The sequence below is a fragment of the Suncus etruscus genome, chromosome 8 (assembly GCF_024139225.1).
Source record: "Suncus etruscus isolate mSunEtr1 chromosome 8, mSunEtr1.pri.cur, whole genome shotgun sequence".
NCBI classification, from domain to species: Eukaryota; Metazoa; Chordata; class Mammalia; order Eulipotyphla; family Soricidae; genus Suncus; species Suncus etruscus.
In genome coordinates, this window is record NC_064855.1 from 118,588,673 (window position 1) to 118,595,669 (window position 6,997).

Genomic DNA, 6,997 nt, shown 5'->3' on the forward strand with positions numbered 1-6,997 from the left:
TTGAGTTTGCACATTCTGTTCCTTTTCCTTATAAAAAGCTATACTATCTATCTGAAATTACTCTTATTAAAATGCTATATATTTATATATATGTATGTTTATATTTATATGTTAATATATAATTATATATAAATAATTATACTATTTATATTATATATAAACCATAGTATTTTAATCAGAGTATATATAATATATAAATATATGTAAATATAAATATATAGGACTATTTGGGATCATCAGAGTATTAAAATGAAAGCTTTTTACACATTGAAATGAAAACTTTATGCATATTGAAATGAAAACTTTATACACATACATATTTTTTGCAATATATCATATAGATGATATAATAGATTTGCTCCCTAGTGTAAAATTCAAAATTACCCAGTCTAAAGCTACAAAGTCAAAAAATAAAAGACTTCAAAATTTCTTTTTACTTATTGCCTAGGGAAAGTATATTTCTCCATAATTAAGGAGTTCAGGGTGATTGCTTTCTGTATTTAGAGTTTCTCATGAGGAATCTATTGTATTTGGATGATTTTATTCTCTGGGTAAGACTTGCACATTTAAGACTTTTTCTTTACCTTTATTTTCATGGATCTTGGCATAAATTTTCAAATATCCTAAGTGGGAAAATGTTTAGCTTCTTCAATGTGTAGGCTTGTGACTTTTTTTCAAATTTGAGTTCTGGGCAACTTGTTCTGAGTATAGATTTTCAGTCTTAGCTTTTTCAACAGCTCCTGAAAATCAAGTGAGAAAACAAAAGGTGTATTCGCCTGCAATCATTTTGCTGGTTTCTAAGTTCCTCTTTGAATCTCCTTTCTATTGTTCACATTCAGCCATTTTTCTCCTCTTTATTCAAGTCAACTCTCTCTTTTCTCCTGCTGGACTGATTCCCATAATTTCCATAATTTCAGGTTTGAATTTTTCAGCTCTAAACTTTTCATCTGGGTGTTCCTTCTCTAATTCATGGGTAACACTTTCCATTGCTTTAAAACCACTTTTTCCTTTTCACTGCTTTTAATGATGCTCCTAATTGCCAGTTGACATTTTTAAGACGTCAGTCTTATACTTTTTGTCAGATCTTTCCAACACTGTCATTTTATTGCAACATTGGTGTTCTCTGTCTTTTCTAATTTTATAAGTGATATTTTTTCCATTTGGGGGTTGTTGGTTTTTTTCTGACATCACGAGTGATTTTTGATGTATCCTGGACATTATGAATATTCTGTCATGAGAATCTGGATCCTATTTATATTCGATTGTTAGCAACTCTCTGCTGCCACCATGATGGAACAGAAATTTAATATCATTACTTTTGGGTGAGTGAAAATTCAAGTGACACAACAGTCGCTGTAGAGATGTAAGACTTTGAGGACAACCTCATTACCTCATCCCTGCTCTTTATTTCACTTTCCACACTTAGCCACCACTAATAATGCTTGTGTGGAGATAGGGGAGAGTGGGGAGACTTCTTATTTATTGTCAAGTGAGCAGGAATGTCTCGTCTATCTTTCTGGAACATTCTCCTTGACTCTTCTCTAGTGAGGTAAGAGGCATCTCATGTCCACCTGACAAAGTTGCAAGACTTTGGGAGAATCCAATGCAGCTTTGCATGCCAGTGTTGATATTGGGACCAAAGTTTTATTCTTAGGGTCTGTCAGAAAGTTTTCTGCCTTATCCAGAAAGGAAAGCATTATTTCTCATGCTTTGCCTCAAGAGATCAACTCTCCTTGATTTTTTCTGGGTCTAGGCCATTAGTATTTTCATGTTCATGTCTTTTTAAGCATCCATCCTGAATTTTCTTAAGCAATACAATAACCTAGAGCAATTTTATGCCCTCCCAGTATCTGAGAGTCTTTCCTTTTCTGTTGGTGTCTCAGCATCTTCTACTCCTTGAAGTAGAAGATGAAATATGAAATATTTTATTGAAATATGCTATTCAGAGATTTGAATAGTGCGTACTGGAAGGAGACAAAAGAAGTATTTCTACGTATCTTGTCCCATAATTAAAACTCTGGCAACACTGAAAATTATATGATATCTGAAATCTTCTACTTCCTAACAAATCTTTAGAGTCCATAGATTAGAATGAAATTTTAGAACTTAACTTAAGCCCATGTTACTCTACTATTTGAATCTTCAGCAAAAAAAAAGATAATAAAAGATTCAGATAAAGAAAGAGATAAAAGCAAAAGGCTTACATCATAAAAGGGCTATCAAAAACTTCAACTGCCGATGCTGAAATGTTGAAGTGTTTTGTTGGACAAAATGATGTACAGCAGAAGTTACTGTACAGTCATGGGTAGAGAGAGTATTATAGCTTAACAAGTATCTCTTGGAGGCCAAACTATGGAGAGAGTTTTGTAAAGGTAGTTTTCAAGGGCTCAGGGGCGATAAATCAAATATTCACAGAGGAATTTTGGAACGGCAAACCTGTTCTCTAAGCTAGTGTAATGATGGGACCAGAGTGGTTAAAGCATTTGCCTTGTATGTAGCTGACATGGGTTTGATCCTTGGCATCCCATATAGTTCCATGAGCACTACTAAGAGTGATTTCTGAGTTTAGGGCCAGAGGTAATTCCTGAGCATTGCCTGGTGTTAACCCTCAAAAAAAAAAAAAAGTTACTGTAATGGTGGTTGTGTGTCTTTGCATATATGTCAAAAACTTCAGTATAGACAATAGCAAGAGTGAATTCTAATGTGAGCAATGAAGATTGGGCAATATTTATTTGTCAGGCTAGCTTCTTCAGTCACAAAATGTGCGGTGGGGATTAATAATGAGTGGTATAAATCTTTCTATGCAAAGGGGATGTGTAGGAAACTAATGTCCTTTTTTTCCAGTGAGTTTAAAAATTTAAAAATCACCTTAAAAGAAGATATAATCTAAATGAAAGTGAAAAACTCTAAGGAAATGTGTTTGTTACTGAAGAATTTAAGAGTCAACTAAATCATTTTCAGAAAATAGAAACTGTTAACCAGATGAAGAAATGGTGTTAAAGATATCTTTGTGACTCTTTTAAAGAACTGTGTTTCAGCGGTGGGGGTGGCCTGTGATTCAAAAGTACAGATGAGAGAATACAATTTACAAAGCAGACATTTTTCAAAATGTAAAAAAGGAAAATAATCTAAATGCACAAAAGTAGATTTTGTCTGGAGAAACCCAGAAGATGATAGTAATCCAGAGTTCTAAATAAAATGACACAAGCAAAAGGAAAAAAAAAACTTGCCAGAAAAAAATGCATCATTTATCTTTGATATTCTTGACACTCAAGATCACATTGGTGTTATATTTTCATAACCACAGAGCTATTAACTTGCCCTGAAGAGTCAGGAAAAATAAATTTGGGAGTTAAAGCAGATTTGGAGTTGGCATGAACATAAGCCAGGTTAGCATAATTAAAGCTCATGTCCAGGAAATATGGTTTTCTATAGTAATATGAATAAACACTGACTTAACTATAATGTACTCTTAATAATACAAATGAAAATAAAAACACTCATTTTCTTCTTTTAAAATGCCCCTACTTGAAAAAAAATGTCCCTACATGAAAAACAGACATTTTTCTATTTGGTTCATATAAAGTCATTTATCTTATTTAGCACTTGGTAAATCAACAACAATCAGTTTCCTTTACTTTCTCAAATTTTTTTTTTAATTTTGTGAATCATGGGACTTGATATATATGTAGTACCTTGGCTCAAAATAATTTTCTCTATTTCCTTTCCCACTCTACAATTTTGATCCAAAGAAAGAATCCTATTAAACAGAAGCACAATAGACAATGTTATTGGTGATTCCAATGGCAGAGAAGTCAGTCTGATAAAGGGAAGGAAGGTTCAGCTGTGAAGTGGTGTGATGAGATGCTGGAAGCTTCTAAACATATTTTATGCCTGACAGTAATAATATTGAATTAATATGTCCCTGCAAGGCTTAGAAAATCTGGTTCAAATTTAGACCAATTTATCAAGGTTTGGCAGAGTTATAAGAATTAACAAATCATGCTGTGACTTAAAATTAGCATTATGAATATTTAGGGGCTGTTAAAACTGTGGTCTAAATGTATAAAACGTCACTGTCATCCTATAAAAGCACCATCTGAAGGTTTATTGCACAGTTCAGGATGGTACAAAATACAGCATTTGCTTTTGAGATTTGTTGTTTAGTAGAGAGGTTTTCCTGGGGGTAATCAAACTTCCATCACATCTGGTACCAAGAATTCAGATCAAGGAATTTTGATCTTCCATTTCCTTACACTTTACAACTAGGAGATAGAGAATGACCACCCCTCTCTTTAATAAGCAGGAGAGAATTTCTCCCCTGCGCTACTGTAGATCCATAGAGAATCTGATGGTTATTACTAGCTCTTTGAACCATAGATGAATAAAAGTGGAAAATGCAATTCTTGACAAATGTATCTGACATATACGTGCACTCATTATCTCCATTTGCTTAATAGCAAATGTTGGAACATTTGTTTTCATTTTACTTCATTGGCCAGGAATTTAAAAGCAAAGAATAACTAACTTATCTCAGTAGAAGGCAGAGCTCAGTGTTTACTCCTGGCTCTGTGCTCAGAAATAGCTCCTGGCAGGCTCAGGGGACCATATGGGATGGCGGGATTTGAACCTGGGTCAGTCTCAGATCAGCCACATGCAAGGCAAACACCCTACCGCTGTGCTATTGCTCTGGTCCATAGGATTTTTTTTTGGAGGGGGGGTGTCACAGACGGTGACACTCAGGGGTTACTCCAGGCTATGGGCTCAGAAATCTCTCCTGGCTTGGGACCATACAAGGTCCGTTCTGGATCAGCCCAGTGCAAGGAAAGTGCCCTACTGCACCACTGCTCTGGCCCAGGCCCATAGTATTTTAAAATATCTGAAAAAAAAAAAAACCTAGGAAATTCTGTTTTATCTTTTTGAAAAATTAATCCTTAGATGACCCCATGGATAAATCCTGAATACTCTGAAGAAATCAAGAAAGACAAATCTTTTTGGATCCCTAGTGGCATACAAGAAAGAGGGCTATTGAGACATAATCTGGCCTCTAATTTTGAGAGAAAAGACCCCTAATGATGAGCCAATGTTTTCCTTCTCATTTCCTCAATGAAGATGTGTCCTGTCACAAAGTAGACAAACAAAATCAACAAATTAAACTCAGCTTTGTAAGAGTGGGGTGGGATAGTTTCTGGGAACTGTCTCTTATCTATTTGTTTTCTTTTCTTTTTTTTTTTTTTTTTTGGTTTTGGGGCCACACCCGGCGGTGCTCAGGGGTGACTCCTGGCTGTCTGCTCAGAAATAGCTCCTGGCAGGCACGGGGGACCATATGGGACACCGGGATTCGAACCAACCACCTTTGGTCCTGGATCGGCTGCTTGCAAGGCAAACACCGCTGTGCTATCTCACCTATTTGTTTTCTTACCTGATGTCTTTGAATGCTGAGAAAGCTCTCATTCTCTTTAGTGTCCTGGCTCTTTAAGCAGAAAGGGCAGGGAGGGTAGAGATGGGTGAGGGGACACAGATGCAATAATGTCATCCTGACCTTCATTAAAGGAAGAGACAAATTTTATGTTGCCGAGAGAGTCGTGATTATTTATTTTCACTGACATAAGTGTGTAAGCACTTGTCAGCCAAGTGGGAAGTGTCATGTGTTGGAACTCCTGGGAATTAAAATGTTTTTAATATTGTCCTCCTAGAAAACTGAGTCCTCAAAAGATTCGTTGTGAATGAATTCATTTCTCTGGTCAATCAGCCTTGATTTGATCTTTCAGAGATGGCTGTTGCTAAAGAAAAGTTTTGTTAAATTTATATGCTTGTATTTGTCCAAGGTTAACTTCTAAATTGCTAAAGGTTTTATGCTACTCTGGAAATCAAATGCTAATTTTTTTCTTTTTTTTTTTATTCCCCCAGGGGGGTGCATCGTTCCTGGAGGTACTGCAATACCAGATCGATGTGTGGAATGGATGGAGCAAGCTCCTACTCCAGTTCCTCATGCCAAAAATCCATTTAATATATTGTCATTGGATAGACGACGTATCAGATATTAAACTGATAAGAACAGATACTACACTTGAGCTTAGCCAAAAGGCCGAGAAGCAATACCAAATGCTAATTTAATTTTAAAAGTGTTTGCCATTATTAAAGAGCAGGCCCTAATCATTTAGTGATGTGTTTCTACATGCAGTAACACATGACCTGGGCAGCAGATGAACATAGAAAATATGCATTTATTATATATAGTATGCTATATATTATATAACATATAATGATATATAGTATATTTATACAAATATATATAACAAAATAAAAAATCGTAGTGATGCAGATGCTAGATCTAACTTAGGCCACATAGTTTTTAAATATAATATTTATGGGGCCAGGAAGGTGGTGCTAGAGATAAAGTGTCTGCCTTGCAAGAGACAGCATAGGAAGGACCGCAGTTTGATCCACCGGCGTCCCATATGGTCCCCCCAAACCAGGGGCAATTTCTGAGTGCATAGCCAGGAGTAACCCCTGAGCGTCAAATGGGTGTGGCCCCAAAACCAAAAAAAAATAATATTTACTTTCTTATTTACATATTTTATGATGTAAGGTATTGAGAAGCATTATTAAATAACATAAAATGATATCTAACATTTTTTCTCAGTGGATCACTCTTTGAATGGACAAATTGCTCCATTTTTTGTAGCCTTCTATGTGGAACTACTTTCCTTATGCCTCCATTCCATAAAATTGGAAATCAGAGGCAATTTCAGGTAAAGAGGGATGTTTATATATCCAATGACTTGTGAGTCCTGTCTTTTAAATACTATTTTTGCAAATGTATGACGCATAAAAGAATCTGATAGAGAAGCAACATCAACAAGATAAGAGAATAGACTAATCAGGCCATTGATTATTATACAAGATATGGACTAATTTCTCTTCAAGAAACCTAGAAACCAGTTAAAGATTCTGCACCTCAATCAAGAAAATAGATCATGGCATCAAATATACT

General features: G+C 35.4%; 1 non-coding gene across 1 annotated transcript; it reads right to left on the reverse strand.

Annotated features, from left to right (window-relative positions):
* Positions 1–5,909: 5,909 nt before the first annotated feature.
* LOC126016807 (U2 spliceosomal RNA) lies at positions 5,910–6,100 on the reverse strand. Its single transcript, XR_007498520.1, has one exon. It is a non-coding gene; the product is annotated as a U2 spliceosomal RNA (small nuclear RNA).
* Positions 6,101–6,997: the final 897 nt, after the last annotated feature.